At 39.9% G+C, this 17,679-nt stretch overlaps 1 protein-coding gene across 1 annotated transcript in view; it reads right to left on the reverse strand.

Annotated features, from left to right (window-relative positions):
- Positions 1-17,679, reverse strand: part of DRAXIN (dorsal inhibitory axon guidance protein) — a 45,521-nt gene that overhangs the window by 24,974 nt on the left and 2,868 nt on the right. The gene's annotated exons all lie outside the window — the stretch shown is intronic.

A 17,679-nucleotide genomic window follows, 5' to 3' on the forward strand; every position in this document is an offset into this window, starting at 1 on the left:
ATTTTTTTTTTCCTGAGGCAATTGGGATTAAGTGACTTGCCCAGCGTCACACAGCCAGGAAGTGTTAAGTGTCTGAGGGCAGATTCGAACTCAGGTCCCCCCAACTTCAGGGCTGGTGCTCTATCCACTGCACCACCCAGATGCTTCAAGTCCCAGCGAAAATAATTCTAATCTATTATTGTTCTATAAGGAACGACCAGCAGGATGAATACAGAGAGGCCTGGAGAAACTCACGTGAACTGATGCTGAGTGAAATGAGCAGAACCAGGAGATCATTATATACCTCAACAACGATATTGTTTGAGGATGTATTCTGATGGAAGTGGATCTCTTCGATAAAGAGAGCTAATTCAGTTTCAACGGATCAAGGATGGACAGAAGCAGCTACACCCAAAGAAATAACACTGGCAAATGAATGTAAACTGTTTGCATTTTTGTTTTTCTTCCTGGGTCATTTCTACCTTCTGAATCCAATTCTCCCTGTGCAACAAGAGAACTGTTCAGTTCTGCACACATATATTGTATCTAGGATATACTGTAACCTATTTAACTTGTAAAGGACTGCTTGTCATCTGGGGAGAGGGTAGAAGGAGGGAGGGGAAAAATTGGAACAGAAGTGAGTGCAAGGGATAATGTGGTAAAAAATTACCCTGGCATGGGTTTTGTCAATAAAAAGTTATTTAAAAAAAACAACTTTGAAAAGCAGGGAAAAAAAAGAAAATAATTCTAATGTCTTCCTCCTGTTGGTTATGTCCAATTTATTCTGAGCAGAGCTTGTTTGTAAATGGGTGTTTGCTCATTGACTCACTCATTAGACTGTAAGCTCCTCGAGGGCAGGGACTAATTTTTTGCCTTTTTTTTTTTTTTTTTTGCATCCCCGGTACTTAACCAGCCCCGGTCTGGCACATAGTAGTCCCTTAATAAATGTTTAATTGACTGATTGATCTGGATTGGTAGAGTGAGCTTTCTCATGAAGTCCATATATCAATGACATTAAAGATTTGGTTCACACACACACACACACACACACACACACACACACACACACACACAAAGTTCCAGACACTATACAGTTCCTTAATCCACCATCCCATATATAACTTGGACAAGTCCTTTAACATCCTTGGCCCTCAGTTTCCTCAATTGCAAAAAGCACCAGTTAGTTGGCCTGGTGGATAGAGCACTGAGCCTGAAATCTGAAAGACCTCAGATTAAAGGCTTAGATACTTACTAGCTAAGCAACCCATCTACCTCAATCTCTCCATCGGTAAAATGGGGATAATAACATCACCTACCCCTCTCAGGGTTGTTATGAGGCTCACACAATATTTGTAAAGCTAAAATATAAATGTTAAATTTTAATATAATGTTAGAACTTATAAATGTATATAATATATAAAATATATAATATAAATATAAATCTATAAATGTTAGAAATCATGATTACAATTTCAGTACAATTACAATTCAAGAAAATATGATTACAAGGAGGTGGTGAACTCAATGGTTTGTGGGGTTCTTTCTAAACTTCCAAATCAATGACCCTATGTTTAATCTTGGGAAAGTCACATAAGCTACAGGGTCTTCTTTCTTGTCTTGTCTTAATGGGAAGGTAGGAGTGGAGGTTGGACCCTTCCACTTCGGGGATCCCTTTAAGCTTCCTGGATGCCTCCTGTTTACCATACATTGCAAAAGACTCAGGGAGAGGAGGATTCACTGGACCTACTGTTTGGGAAGCCCCATCTGGAGTGACCAGGCTGCAAGACATTATCCTTTCCCACCTCTATCCCCCCTTCTTAACTCCTCCATTCACATTATGGCCAAATACAGCATAGGGTTAGTTTGACATGATTGAATTTTTACGACCTCCCCGGGGTCCTCTATATATTGCATTATTCTTGCTTACTTGATCTTCTCCCCTCCCCCGACTCTGATTTATTGCAATATGATTGCTCAGGACCCAGGCTAGATTGGCTGGCCTGGAATTTCAAGTAACTTTCTTTTTCTTTTCATTTCTCCCTCACGGAATCCTATGACCAGACTCTCTTCACCCAAACATTCATTTCCACCCAACATGTTCAAAGGGACTCTACTTTCCATCTTTGAACCAAGGATGAAAGGAATGAGTCTTTAGAGGCTTCATTATTATTATTACTAATACTAATGATTATCATTAATTAATCAATTGTAATTATTATATCATATATATAGTCCACTACTAATAATTAAAACTTATTTTTTTATAAAATTCTTTTGTGTATCTGAGATGTCCCAAAGGTCTTAATGCAGATTTAAGCTACTATGTTTAAAACTTCACTAAGATCCTTGGGATGCCTTGTATCATCAGTTTTAGTCTGCAAGATAATTTAGCAATTTTAGAATGATTGAAGCTATCCCAAAGTGGAATGGGCCGTCTTCTGAGATAATGAACTCCTTAATAATGGGGTGGTGGTCTCTTGTCTAGTTTATTGTAGAGGGGATTTTTTTTTCCTTTTCTGTTTTGTTGTTTTTGCTGAGGCAATTGGGATTGACTTGTCCAGGGTCACACAGCTAGAAAATATTAAGTGTCTGAGGTCGAACTGAAACTCAGGTCCTCCTGATTCCAGGGCCAGTGCTCTATTCACTATATGCCATTTAACTGACCCTTTTTTCTGAATTGGACTCAATGATCTTTGAGGTTCCCTCCCATTGTGCTATTCTGGTGTGGAAAGATTTGGAGTCAGATCTGAGTTAAAATCCTGCCTCACACATTTAACTAGTTGTGTAACGCTAGAAAGTCAAGACTCTTTACCACTGCTGCCTCAGTTTTCTCATCTGAAAAAGGGAAGAATAATATCACATCCCTTCTAGAATTGTGGTGAGGACCAAACCAGACAACATAAAAAGCTCTTTTCAAACCCTTAATAAATGTTAGCTGTTATAATTACTTTGCAGTGTGGATATATGTTCATGTATTTATTTATTAAGTTCTTACTCTGAATAAGACACTTTTCTAAATCCAGAGGTTCATAAAGAAAGAACCAGTGAATTCCAATCTTCAAGTAGCTTGTGCTCTATTGTCGGGATGGCAGACAATGTGTAAACAGATCTGTGGGTGCAATAGAATTTGGGGGTGGGAGAGAGAGCAACAAGCAGATGCATTAGGAAAGGATTCTCCTAAGAGGTGGCACTTTGGAAGGTAGAGAGCCTGGAATGGCTTTGGAAGAACCTGTGGGATTGGGAGGTGGAAAAAGAGGAGGCATGGTATCCATGAAAGGATGTAGGAGATAGATTGTGGATCATGGGAAATGGCAAGGAGGCCTGAATGGCTGTGGAAATATGAGATAAACCTGGAAAGATAGGCTGGAATTAGACCGTAGAGGGCTTTAAAGAAGAATTTGAACAATTTGTTTTATCCTAGAAGCATTTGGGAATCATTGAAGATTGTTGAGCATGAGAGTGACATCATAAAACTGGACTTTGGACAGATTATTTTGGCAGCTTTGTAGAGGAAAAAAAAGAAAAAGAAAAAGGTGAGAGTGGGGTAAGGGACTTGCCTAGAGTCGCACTGCTGGAGAGTTCCAGACATAGGATTTAAATTTATATTCATGTCTTGAGAATATTTCACCTGCTGTCTCTCATCCAGAGGGAGTCTCAACTACTACAGATCAAGTGCTTTCCAATGTGGAAATCTGATTTCGCATCAGACATGTTTTCTCCTGTATGTGCTGTCTTTTGGAGTCTGAGTCTGGATCCGGGAGCATGGATGCATCACCCTTCCGGCTCCGAGGCATTTGGAGCTTTGAGGAGCTTGGTCTTCCCTGCCCTTTCCTTCCGTCCTGCTCTTCCTTCCCCAGTGATCTCACCCAGCCCGCCGCCTTCTCCCTCTCTCTTTGTGTCAGGGCTGAAAGGCGGCAGGCTGTGGTACAGCCTTTTCCATGTCCCCTATTATCTGGCTCCCTCATTATTCAGCACGGAGCCTTTGGATGCTCCAGAAACGTGTGTCACTGGGGAGGGGTTCACCCCTAACACATCCACTTAGCCTCTTGCTCCCTTCTTGGTTAACCTCAGCTGCTCGTAGCCCAGGAAGGGCATCCCGAAGCGTGAACATCAGCTGAGACCTTTCTTTCCCTCATCTCCCTCTTTGTGCCAGCAAAGTCCCTGGTTCTTTCTCTTGCAAGAGATGGGGTGAGGGGGAGTGCTGAACCTGGGCCAGCAGCCCCTCTAAGGGAACCTTTAAAGGGGCTTTACAGTTGAATGATGGAAAGTTCAGGAGGCTTTGTCTCACATGTTAGAACCCCTCAGTCTCGGAGTAAATACCCCTCTTGTTATGAGAGACAGAATGAAAAGAGCTGAGAATGAGGGCTGGGGTTAGACTTACCTTATAAACTCAGCCAAATGACTTATTACCTGGGTGTCCTTAGATGAGTCACTTAACCTTTGAAAAATGAGGATGCTGGACTAGATTGTCTTGAAAATTCATTCCAACTTTTAACCTCATGATTCTATTTAACCCCAGAGGTTTGCAAGCTCCAGGAAGGTAGGAATCTTGTCTTTTCTGAGCCTTGAAATTTTCTACTATCTGCCACAGAGCTAGGAGACCTAGATGTCAACAAGAGTAGTGCTAATGCAGACAAAGCTGAGCTCTCTGTTTGGACCAGAATCCTGCAGAATAAGCTTGAATCCCCCCCAGGGCAAAGTCATTACTAACTGGGTAATAACTATTCATTCAGTCAACTGTAAGCTATTCATTAAATATATATATATGTATTAGTATATATAATAGTATATTATATTATAATATATACCACAATATTATGTAGTTATATATTATAATAGTATATAACACAATATATAATTATATATCATATTATATATAATAATATATTTGCCACAATTATATATAATATATACCACAATATAATATCATACACATGTATAATATTACACATCACACATAATACATATAATCTATACATTTCATATACCCAATACATCATATACATATATAATGTCACACACATATACATACATAATATTATACAAACATATATAACCATATATAATAATATGTATTGCATATACAAGATAATATATATCACATATGCAATATCATATATCATATATTGTCTATAGTATGTCACATAAGTAATATCATTATCAAAATAATCAAAATTATAAATCACCTATAATATCCTATATATATTATATATCACATATACTATCCTATAGATATCTACATCTCTATCTATATGTATACCTATATATAGGTATCTCTATATCTATACATACATACGTATCTATATATGTATACCCATACAGCATACATATCTATATATGTATACCTATATATAGGATACCATATACATATGCTATCCTATAGATATAGATTACACATATGTATGCTATACATACGTAATATTATATATACATATACCCCTATAGTATCATATATAATATACTGAAGACCAAGATCCCACTGTTAGAGCTGGTAACATAGAAGGTGGTTAGTGAATAATTGGTTATTGATTGATTGAATGAATGGCAATAGTCCACTGGCCACACCCTCAACATAATCCAGCTGGTGATAACTTTACCCTGTGGAGGGAGATGGGCTCAGTGTTCATCAGTGACAGATGGCCGTTCAGGATCAAGGTCAAGGGGGTTCTCCGCGCCTCAGGGAACACAGGCTTCCCTCTGCAGAACGCATCACTTCCTACAAGGCCCAAGCCTTCCACTGTATCTTCATTAGCACAGAACTATGGTCCCCACGTTAACCAGGATAAGTAGAATTTATTCCTGGAGATGGCAAATAAACCACCAGTACCAAGTTAACTCTTAACCAGACCGCTCTTGACTCTTCCTTTTATTGTGGGGAGGAGCAAAAGAATCTCAGAATATCTTAAGCAGGGAGACTGAAATTGTTTCCATCGATCCCCTCGTTTATGGAGAAGGCACCCAGAGGGGGCGAGGAGAAATCTGATCCCAGCCTCTGAAAGCTGAGCGGCACCATGCTGTTTCAGCTAGTTTCCCTGGCTTCCTAAATAGCCTTGCAGAGTCACTCTGGCTGGGAAAAGATTTGTCGGCTGATGAGCTGTGGAGGGGGGTAGTGTTTGCAAAGCTCTTCACGCCCAGGGCAGCTGTAAATCCATGGGAACACGATTTCCAAGGAGAGATGGCAACCTGCCACCGAGTGATGGAGAAGCCTGGCAAGCAGCTCAGGAAAAGAGGGAATGGATGAGGACTTCAGAGAGCTACAGCGGAAATCTCCTGGATGAAAGCCTGTCCTTTTATAAAGGGGGAAACTGAGGCTCAGGATAGAATGAATTAGAGCCAGGATTCAGAGTGAGTTTTGAGTTTATATCTCACTGCTAACACAATTTGAACTCAGTCTTCTGACTCCAGAGGTAATATACTCTCCACTGTACCCCATTTTCCTTTGGGTTTGGGCTGGATGACCTCCAAGGTTCCCTCTAGCCCTGCTCCCATTACCCTACGAACGAGATAAACTGGAGGAAGCCAGATCTGTGCCGGAGCCTAGCAACCCGCGACAGAATGGAAAGGGGAGGAGGTGTCAGAAAAATGAATGATTTTGCTCTCATTTTCCCCTCTACCTCCCCCTGCGCCAGTCACAGCGACGGGTCCAGGAGACAGCGTAATATGCAAATGAGGATCATTAATCAAGCTTGGCGCCCAGCTCCGATTCCTCCGCAGACACCTCCCCGCCTCCGAGCTTCCCATCCCCTGGTGAGGGGCAGCGGACGAGCGGGGCGCCTACCTCCCCGACGGACAACTTGTGGCGCCGCGGCCGGGCTCCCGGGGGGCGGCTGTCACCCCGAGGGGGGAGCCGAGCTGGCCGCCGGGAGGACGCCCGGGCTCACCAGACCGGGGACAGATGGCGGCCCCCACTGCCGACCGTGGCGCGGTGGGGTTAGGGTGGTCCCCTTGGGACGGGTGGGGTCTGGGGGGTCCGGCAGCCGCCGAGGCTTTGGGATGGGCAGCTGGGTGAAACTGGGCAAGGGAGAGAAGAGAGGAGTAAGCGTTTCCAGAGCACCTACTGGGTGCCGGGTGCTGATCTCATTTGATCCACACAACAACCTTGCAAGGTAGCCTTAATATCATCTTTTACACTTGAAGAAACAGACAGAGAAGTTCAGCGACTTTCCTAGAGTCCTAGAGAGACTAGAAAGTACCTGAAACAGGATTTGAATCCGAATATTCCTGACTCTAGGCCCAGAGTTCTATCCGCTATAGCATCTAGTTTCAAGGCTCTAACCCTTATTGTGCCTCAGTTTCCCCATCTGTAAAAGGCGGCAGTTGGATGAAGTTATTCCTAAAACTCCTTGCAGTTTGAATGGAATTGGATTCCATGAGAATATAAGCTTCCTAGTTCTAGAACTAGAAGGACAACCTAGAGGGGCAGCTGGGTGGTACAGTGGATAGCTCACCAGCCCTGAAGTCAGGAGGACTGAGTTCAATCTGATTTCAGACACTTAACACTTCCTGGCTGTGTGACCCTGGGCAAGTCACTCAACCCCAATTGTCTCAGCAAAAATTAAAAAAAACAAACAAAACCTATAACCTACGGGTTCTTGAGACTTGGAATCCCGGTGTTTAACATAGAAGGCACTTATTTAATAAATGCTTATTTCCCAAGCTGTTATAATAATGTACTTCAATAAAAGTACAGTAGAAAGAGAATGGGATTTGAAGACTTGGGTTCAAATTCTACCCTTCTTACTTATCACTTGGTGGTTACTTCATCTCTGGGCCTGTTTCCTTTTTCTGAAACCTGAGATTGGATTATGTAACCTCTAAATTCATGATTTTATACTGCTTTCCTCCCAATCATCCTGTAAGGAAGGGAAAGCAAGTCTTATTTAACATGTCCTTTCTATAGATGAAAAAACTAAGGCTCAGAGACATTAAGAAAATTGAAGTCCGGGACCCAAGACTCCAAATCTAGTGTCCTCCCCACTTTTCCATATTACATAATATTTTTATTTATATTGCTATATTATATTCCATATTATAGTTCTTTAGAGGCCAACATTTATTAAGTACCTACTATGTTCCAGGTACTGTGTGCTGATCCCAAAGTAATCTTTCCCACCATTTTAAAAACCTTGAACTCTAAAGGGATTTCATGATTCTTTTGGCACTGCCCTGTCTTAACAGGCTATGTGTTCCTTTCCCTTGCTCATAGACTCTGCTATTCATAACAGAACAGGCATCTCTCTAGAGTTTTAGCTTCATATTTCCATTTGAGATCCATAGCCACCGTATAGGGATGTCCTGGAGCTAGTTCAAACCCATTCGTAGAACCACTGTTAAATTTTCAGTGAGAACATTTAACTCCTGAAAAATCAGTAATTGATTTATCATGTTGTTGATTGCCTAGACTTAAGACAATGATGGAGAAAATATTAATGGTGCAGATTAAATTTTAAAGTATGTCATACACACTTCCCCTTCCCGGAAAAATGATTGTTAAATATTTACCAGCACATCCAGGGCTAATCCTAGAGATATTTTAATATCTTTGTTTTTACAGATAGGGTTATTGGACTTCAGGAAGATAAAATGATTCTCCTCTCCCACTGGAAGTTTTAGAAGTCAGTTTTGCTCCCTGGTCTTTTTCTGTCATCAAATCTAATGGTAGCCATGGTGATAGAAAGCAATCTGCTATAACTATCCAGAGATTCTCTCCAAGGGTTCCCAATAACCTTCAAACTGGGATCATTTTCTCTCTTATTGGGTCAGGACCACTTCGATTCTGACATCCCTACTGCCAGGAGCTGTCTAGGAAATCAATACTTTTCCTATAAGGGTATTTGTGTGTGTGTGTGTGTGTGTGTGTGTGTGTGTGTGTGTGTGTGTGTTTGGAGAGTGTGAGTTATGGGGAGATGGAAGAAGGAACGAGATGGAGTTATTCCTACTCAAAAAACCATAAGCAGAGAATTTGTGCAACTTAGTCATTCCTGATAGAGCTTGGGGTTCAAGTGACTCTCCCCTAATCAAGGAGTCAAATAAAAAAGAACTGGATTCTTACCAGTTCTTTTCAACTCTTAGTTCAAGGCAATAGACCAAATCTAAGTTCTAGGTGCCTCTTTATTTATGAAATACAGGTATCCTTGGAAAGAAGTCATTGGTCTAGTTTTAATAACTCAAATTTTATTTCTCTGGGAATTTACATGTTAGGTTCATTGGATACAAATTGACATACATTATTTCATTTAAGACTCACAACAACTCTATAGGTAGGCAGTATAAAAGGTATTATTGACTCCATTTTACCAAACCCTTGAGAAGTGACTTGCCCAGGCTCACAGAGCTATTGTAGGAGTAGAGATTAGAACCCAGATCTTCAAAACACTCAATCTAACACTATTTTTTTTTTTTTACCTTCAGGAATGTTTTATTTTCAGATTTAGAAGTGAAAGGGATCTTGGAGACAATCTAGTCCCCAGGTTCTTAAATTTTGGGTTGCGGCCCCTATAGGTTCTTATAACTGAATATAGAGATAAGAAATTATAATCTATTATCAGTAAAGGTTTGATTTACATAACTATTTCATATACCTATTTACCCAGGGTTGTATAAAAATTTCTTTGGGGGGAAAAAGTCATGAATGAGAAAAGTTTAAGAAGCCCTGATCTAGTTCAAATCCCTCATTTTATGGAGGAATAGATAACTTAAACAATTTCTCCAAAGTAACATAGCTAGTAAATGGCAGTCAGGATTTGAACCCAGTTCTGTATCCAAACCAGAACTCAACAGTCCAGAATCTGTATTCTCAATTATCTTAAGAGGACAATACCTCCTAACATGTTTGCTTCAAGACAGTTGGAAACTATAGGTTAATTGTGGGATAACTGTAGTTTAAAAGATTTGGAGATAGGGGACAGTTAGGTGACTTAGTGGATAAAGCACCAGCCCTTAACTAGCTCCCTTTAAATTCAGCATCCTGGGACAAAGTCCAATTGCCCCTACTCTAGTTGCCCCTACTCTAGTTACAGCTTAAGATAATAAATAAGTATCTATTACACTATTTGCCACTTAAAAATGTCTCTCTTGACCAAATTTCCTGCTTGTTCCTTCTTGGTCCATAAATTTTTAACAGAAAGGGATCTCAAAGCTCTTTTAGTATAATTTCCTTATTTTACTAATGAGGAAACTGAGTCCCATAGATGTTAGGTAGCTTACAAGACTCCAAGATTCAAACACAGATTCCCAAGACCTCGGGTGTGGGGCTCTTTCCATCCCACCTTGCTCTTTCTTGCCCTGTGTCACATTTCCCCCCCTATTTTTCAACCTCCCAACATAGATGAGAACTCCCCTCTGGCCTTTTACATTTTTTTTCTCTATTTGTTTCTATCTTTATTTCACAAAATACTTTATTCTTCCTACTGATCCAGAGAGTAGACCTGTTTTACTTTAACCCTTTCATTTCTCTACTCTGGAATAGATCGACTTGCATACAATCTGTACATACATGGGACTAACAGAAACGACAATGCAGCACGCCCTCTGGGAGGAGGCACAGGAAACCCCTTCCCCTTGACTTCCTTCCTTCCTTGTAATTTCTACAATCCTTTATCTTCTTTTTGGTAACTCTCTTGGCTCAGGCTTGTGGCTAATGACTATTCTTACTCTTCATGGCACAGCCTTTCAGATATTCCATAAAAAAATGTTCCTTCTCCTTCCTCCCTCCATTTAGATTGACCAGATGTAGCAGGCAGTGGCTGATTCGAAAGAGCACATCTGAAACCAATTAGATCCTTTGTAAGGAAAACTGAAGAAATCTAATTTCTGACAACTGACGTCCACTGAGCACTAATTTCTCCTTTAGGTAATAACCATCTTCGAAAATAAAAATGTGAAAAGTAACCATAGCCACATATACTTTGCACTCACTGTTTTCATAGCCCTGAACTAAGCCCTTTGGAAAATGCTTAATTAGTAGTAACAACAATAATGATGATGATGATAATTCAGGACCTGGTCATCACCACCAGAAATTATGGACAGTGTTGTCCTTAAGGAACCCGGATATATTGATCAACGCAGATTATGCGAGGAAACGGTAGAAACTTTATAACATTTTTGCATCTGCATTCTCAGCCTTCAGCACGGTGCGGGACTATGAATAATAGTAAATGAATAATAATAAATGAATAATAAATTCTCGTTGACTGACAACACTGCAGGCTGTGAAAGTTTGGTGCCTACCCAATATATAACAGAAAATGACCTAGTGGTTAGAATTATGTATCAAAAATTCACTATTTGTCACAGCCTGACAGATGACAGATCGAAAGACTATTACTATAGACCCCAGAATATACTTGAGATAATAAGCCATACTTCATCTTGGCCATTATTACAGATCAAACTGTTACAATCATCCGAACATAATGTTGATTCATTAAAGCTTATTAAGAACAATGTACTTCACAGTAATGGCAACATTGGGTAATGATCAACCACGATAGACTTAGCTCTTCTCAGCAATGCAATGATCCAAGACAATTCCAAGGGACTCATGATGGAAAATGCTGTACACATTCAGGGAAAGATCTATGGAGTCTGAATGCAGATGGAAGCATATTATTATTATTGCTTTTCTTTTTTTTTCTTTCTTGTTGTTTTTCCCTTTTGTTCTGAGTCTTTTTTCACAACATGACTAATGTGGAAATCTGTTTACATGATTGCACATATATAACCTATAACAAATTTGCTATCTGTTTTGGGAAGGGGGAGGGAAGCAAGGGAAAGAGAAAAATTGAAGCTCAAAATCTTACAAAGTTGAATGTAAATGGAAAAATATGATTAAGTAAAAAAAAATGAACCACATAATGTACTTTTAAAATATATTTACCTATATCAAATACCTATAATCTCCAAGGTATGTAAAACAAAAGATTTTCAAAATATAGAAACAGAGAAGAAGAAAAAAAAATCACATGAGAAAAGGATTCCTGTCATCTTCCACTGGAATTGTCCTATAAATGTTCTCAATAGCAGCTAGATGGTGCAGAGGGGTATTGTGCTGGGTCTGGAGTAAAAAAAAAAAAAAAAAAAAAAAAAAAACAACTCAAGTTCACATTTGGCCTCCATCATTTAATTAACCATGTCACCCTGAGCTTAATCTCAAACTGCATCAGTATGCTCATCTATATAATGAAAATCATAACAGCACCTTTGACCCAGAATTTTTGAAAGGATCAAATCACATATTCATAGATTGCCTAGCACACAGTAGACCCTGAATAAATATTTATTTTCCTCCCTCCTTCCAGTGAGATTACACAAGTTGAGTTCCATCGCAATTCTTTTATTTAACTACAAGAAATAATCATTCTATGTACTTGTGCAATAGTCTAAGAAATATTAAAAATTGATAGGAGGAGAGCAACATGTCCCAAGATCCTTTCTGTCCGAATCTCATAGAAAGGATAACACAAATGAGATGAGGACCAGTTGGCCAAAGGTATGGACTAGTCGTGTAATTGTACCGATAGAGGAAACTCCAAGTGAGAAAACATTCTCCACCAGTTCAGGTTGACACTTATACTCTTATTAGAAAGCTGTCTGGAGCATTGAGCGGTTAAATGACTTAAAAAGCCAGTGTATATCAGAGTGGGTTTTGGAGCAAAAACAACAAAGGCAAGGAAATAAACATTTATTAAGCACCTACTACGTGCCAGGTGCTGCCTTAAGTGCTTTACAAATATTATCTCAATGAATCTTCACAACATCTCTGTGACAGAGGTTATCGCCCCCATTTTACAAATGTGAAAACTGAGGCCAAGGTAATTGACTTGTCCAGGGTAACGCTCAATAAACATCTGAAGCTGAATTTGGCTCTAGGCTCAAGGCTCTATCCACCATGTCATCAACCTGCCTCTATAACAACTATAATGATAAAGTGGCATGTATATAGTACTTTAAAGTTTGTAAAATACTTTACCTACATTCTCTTGTTTGATCAAAGAGAGGGGTCACTTGAGAACTCAAGGACCTCTCAGTTTGAAAGGGGAAATAGTCCCTGCTGAGGGGGTAGACAGTCCCTACTTTCAGAGTCCTCAATATGAGGGGGGAGGGGATGTAAAATCTAACATGAGAGAAAAAGTGTATCCAGGAATAAATATTGATAAATAAAAACGATGAAAAATCAAGACAAATTCTAGCCAACTCAGATTCACCAAAAGCTGGAGGATTAGGGAGCTAGGAGATCAGGGTAATTAGAGAAGACTTCTGCAGGGCAGTAGACTTCAGTCAATTTGGCTGGGGGATGGAGGAAGCGGAGAGGGGGTCTCTAAGAGAAAGCATTGGGTTATATGCCCGTGGAGGTGAGTCGGACAAGTGGATGTGTGTGCATGTGAGTGACTCTAAGGGTCCTTGCGTGCATTTTGCTGTGCATGGATGGGTGCCCCAGGATAGAGACCAGACGCAGGTGTGAGCTGTTATTACTAACCAGACTCAGTGAGAATGATCGATGGATGGATCTTGCAGGGCTGGGAACAGAAGGTGGTGGCGGAACTCAGGGTTCACAGTTCCTGATTCAGAGGGCTGGAATCAGGAGGGTGGTATTGTCTAAATAAATGAAGTTCCCCTTTCCCCACTAGCTATCTCCCCATCTGCTTTTTCTATTGTTCCACGCAATAGGGGAACTTCCTCTCCTGGCTCCTAAGAGGCTCTCACACTTTCTTGAAATCTCCTCTAGCTTTCCCGCCACCCCCCTGTCCCCAGCTACAACTGTTCTATTAAGCTGCCCTCTCGTCTCCCCATCCGTGCTCAGCCTCCTGAGTGACTGTCACATATATGGTGCCTGCAGCCCCCAAACACTCAAATTCTGTCCTCCAGTGCTCTCAGGTGGTGTTCCCTTCCCCTCTGCCCCTCGCAGTCACCAAGGACTGGCCCTGCCATTCAGGGTTGTGCAGTTGCCTTTCTGCACGGTCTCCCTGACTCTGTCTGCTAGAGAGATCCTAAGTCAGCAGTGACATCTGAAGAAAAGCCTTCATTCTAAAGTCAGAAAATTTAATTTCATGGCTTTGGCTTAGCTTCTTCCTAGCTGTGCAACCTCAAGCAAGTCATGGGTCATCTGGTCCAATCCCCTTATTTTAGAGTGGAGGAAAAGTGACTTTTCCCATTAGACTGGCTGTGAGCTCCCTGAAAGCAGGACTATTTTTGCCTTTCTTTGTATCCCCAGCATAATGCCTGGCACATAGTAGGCATTTAATATTTATTATCCAGAATCACACAGGAAGTTTGTCACTGGCAGAGCCGGCAATCCAACGCAATGTAGTAGAATGTAGGCTATTTGAGGACAAACTATCTCTCGTTTGTCTTTTTGTTCCCAGTGCCTAGGACAGTGCTAAATGAATACTCGTTGGGGCAGCTAGATGGCACAGTGGATAGAATACCAGCCCTGAAGTTAGGAGAAACTGAGATACTTGACACTAGCTGTGTGATCCTAAGCAAGTCACCTAACCCCAAGTGCCTCACAAAAAACAGAAACAAAAACAAAAATCATCATCATCATCAACAACAACAACAACAACAAAACTCCCAAACCATAAATGAATGCTTGTTGCTTGGTTGATGATTAATTCCAACTTCAGGGCTCTTGTCCCTCTCCCATGGTGCCCTCTCCTCTCTGATTGTCAGTTTTTTTTTATTCTTACATATCTGGGTGGCCAAATTTTCTTATATTCTCCAACCAAAACAGCATATTGCAGCAGATTGAATGCACAAGCAGTTCTGAAAATCTAGCTGTTTTCTCCAAAACCAGACATTAAAGAGATTTGCAAAAAATGTGTAAAAATAAATTCACCAAAAATTTTTTCATTTTGGAAAAAAAGTTATTTAAGTTATCATGTCATGGATTTATTATTATTATTTTAACAAATGAATAAATAGAATATTAAATATAATTATTATACAACACATAACAAAAGACGACACATATAATATATGTTAGGTAGTATTATATATGATCGATGATGATATATAATTGTATAATAATTATAAAATAATGTGTAACTATTATATAATGTTTTATTACAATTTTATAATATTGCTATATAATTGTGTAGTATAACATAATATAAATTAACAATAGTATTAGTAATTTATATAGTGCTTAATGCGTACCAAGCACTCTGCAAATATTATTTCATTTGAAACTCACAACAATGCTAAGAGGTAGGTGATATTATTATGAGCTTAAGAGTCTGACAATGAGCCCAGAATCACACAACTAGGAAGTGTCTGATATAGCTTCATTTTTAATGTTGTAAACATCAATAGATATAAATAACCCACACAAAAGCTTTTTTTAGGGGGGATCCTCAATAATTTAAGGAGTACTGAGGTTAAAAATTTTGAAAATCTCTGGCCTGGAGTCCCTAGGATGCCCTTCAGATCAAATCATCAAATAAATAAGGTTTATGAATTGCATTCAAAAGGTGAGACCCAGAGGTGGAATGGGATATTCTCATGGGTGACCCTGAGTGGGACAACACTATGAAGAACTTCAGGGGAAAAGGCTCATAATACCACATTTCCCTTAAATTCTTTAGCCCAGGTCACACATGGTCAGTTGTCACTTGCTACTAGAGTCATAAATTCAGAGACGGAAAATAACATAGGGCCACCTAGTCCAAGCCCCTTACCCCTTCTGTCCCTTCCCTCCTCCCCCCCCCCACACACCCAATTTTACAGAAAAGGAAACAGAGCAGAAAAGGCTAAATACTTTGCCCAGAGTCACACCAGGAGTAAGTAGCAGAATCAAGATTCAAACTCAAGCTCAAATTCAACCTCCAATTGGAACTCCCAGTTGGATTTGACTTTCTTTCCATTGTACTAAGAAGCCTCTCCAATTACATGAACAGTGATGATTCCTGGTGACATGGGGGAAGTAGCACAGCGTGGCTCCAAAGCAGGAAATCTCCCAACTTAATCGAAACATAGCTGATGAGGGAGCCATTCTCAATGAATGAAAGAAAAAGCTGGTGTGAGACAGAGGTGCTGAATTGGGTGTCACATGGCTTCCTTGTGATGAATTACCAGCTGTTAGAACCTATTAACAGAAGCCAAATTGATTTCATTTTGAAAGTGGAGCCTTTTCTTATCTTCCACCAATTATAGCGCAATCAGGGAATCTGTGTATGTAGATGTGTGTGGGTGAGGGGATGAGTGTGTGCAGCCTCTGTGAGAATGTGAGTGTGGGCAAAGATGAGAGTGTATGAGTGTGTGAAGGTATAAGTGTAAGTATATGTGCAAAGGTGAGAGTGTATACAGGTGAGTAAGAAGGTATAAGAGTCTAAGGAGAGGAATGTGTGTGTGTGCAAGGGATGTGTGTAAAGATACAAAAAATATAAGGGTGAGATGGCTAGTGTGCAAAGGTGAGAGTGATGAGTATGAAGACAGAACAATATAAGAATAAGTGTGCAAAGATGAGTGTATGAGTGTGTCATTGTGAAGGTACAAATGTAAGTATATGTGTAAAGGTGAGAGTGTATACAGGTGAGTATGAAGATATAAGAGTCTAAGGAGATGAATGTGTGTGTGCAAAGATACAAAAATATAAGAGTGAGATGGTTAGTGTGCAAAGGTGAGAGTAATGAGTATGAAGATAGAACAATATAAGAATAAGTGTGCAAAGATGAGGGTATGAGTGTATCAATGTAAAGTATAAAAAATGTAAGTATATGGGTAAAGTAGAGAGTGTATTTGTTTTTGAAGATATAAGTCTAAGGAGATGAATGTGTGTGTGCAAAGGTGTGTGTTGGAGTGTGTAAAAATATAAAAATATAAAGGTGAGATGGCGGTGTGCAAAGGTGAGAGTGATGAGTGTGAAGATAGAATATAAGGATGTGTGCAAAAATGAATGTATGAATGTAAGTATCAAAGTGAAGGTATAAGTGTAAGTATATGGGTAAAGGCGAGAGTGCATATGTGTATAAAGATAAAAGAGTCTTAGAAGATGAATGTGTGTGTGCAAAGGTGTGTATTGGAGTGTGTAAAGAAACAAAAATATAAGGGTGAGGTGGCCAGTGTGCAAAGGTGAGAGTGATGAGTGTGAAGACAGAGCAATATAAGGATAAGTGTGCAAAGATGAGAATGTATGAGTGTGAATGTCATTGTAAAAGTATAAATATATATGTAAAGGTAAGTGTACATGTGTGAATGTGTAGACATAAGAATCTAAAGATATAAATGTATGTGCAAAGGTGAGTATGGGTGTGAGTATGAAGATACAAAAGTGTAAGGGTGAGTGTGAAAAGTGAGAAAGTAAATGGATGTGTGAAGGTGCAATAGTAAAGGGTGTGCAAAAGTATGTGCATGAAAGTAAGCATCTAATGTAGGGAATGTGAAGGAGTAAGTATCTACTATTTAAGTGTCAGAGTGGATGTGGGAGGATTTGTGAGACTGAAGGTAAGTAATAAGGGTCTGAGAGTGTGTCTGTGTATGAATGAGTAGAAAGGATTTGCACAAAGATGAGGGTGTTTAAGGATGAGATGATGAACTTGTGTATGTGAAGGTGTAGACGACAATGCATGGGTGTGTGTGTGTGTGTGTGTGTGTGTGTGTGTGTGTGTGTGTGTGAAGGTGAGAAGATATGCAGGAGTGAATTGTGAGTAGGTAAAAGGATTTGTGAGTGATGCGTGGAGGGATGAAGTGTATGAGTGT

Source organism: Antechinus flavipes, chromosome 3 (genome assembly GCF_016432865.1).
Source record: "Antechinus flavipes isolate AdamAnt ecotype Samford, QLD, Australia chromosome 3, AdamAnt_v2, whole genome shotgun sequence".
In the NCBI taxonomy this organism is placed as follows: Eukaryota; Metazoa; Chordata; class Mammalia; order Dasyuromorphia; family Dasyuridae; genus Antechinus; species Antechinus flavipes.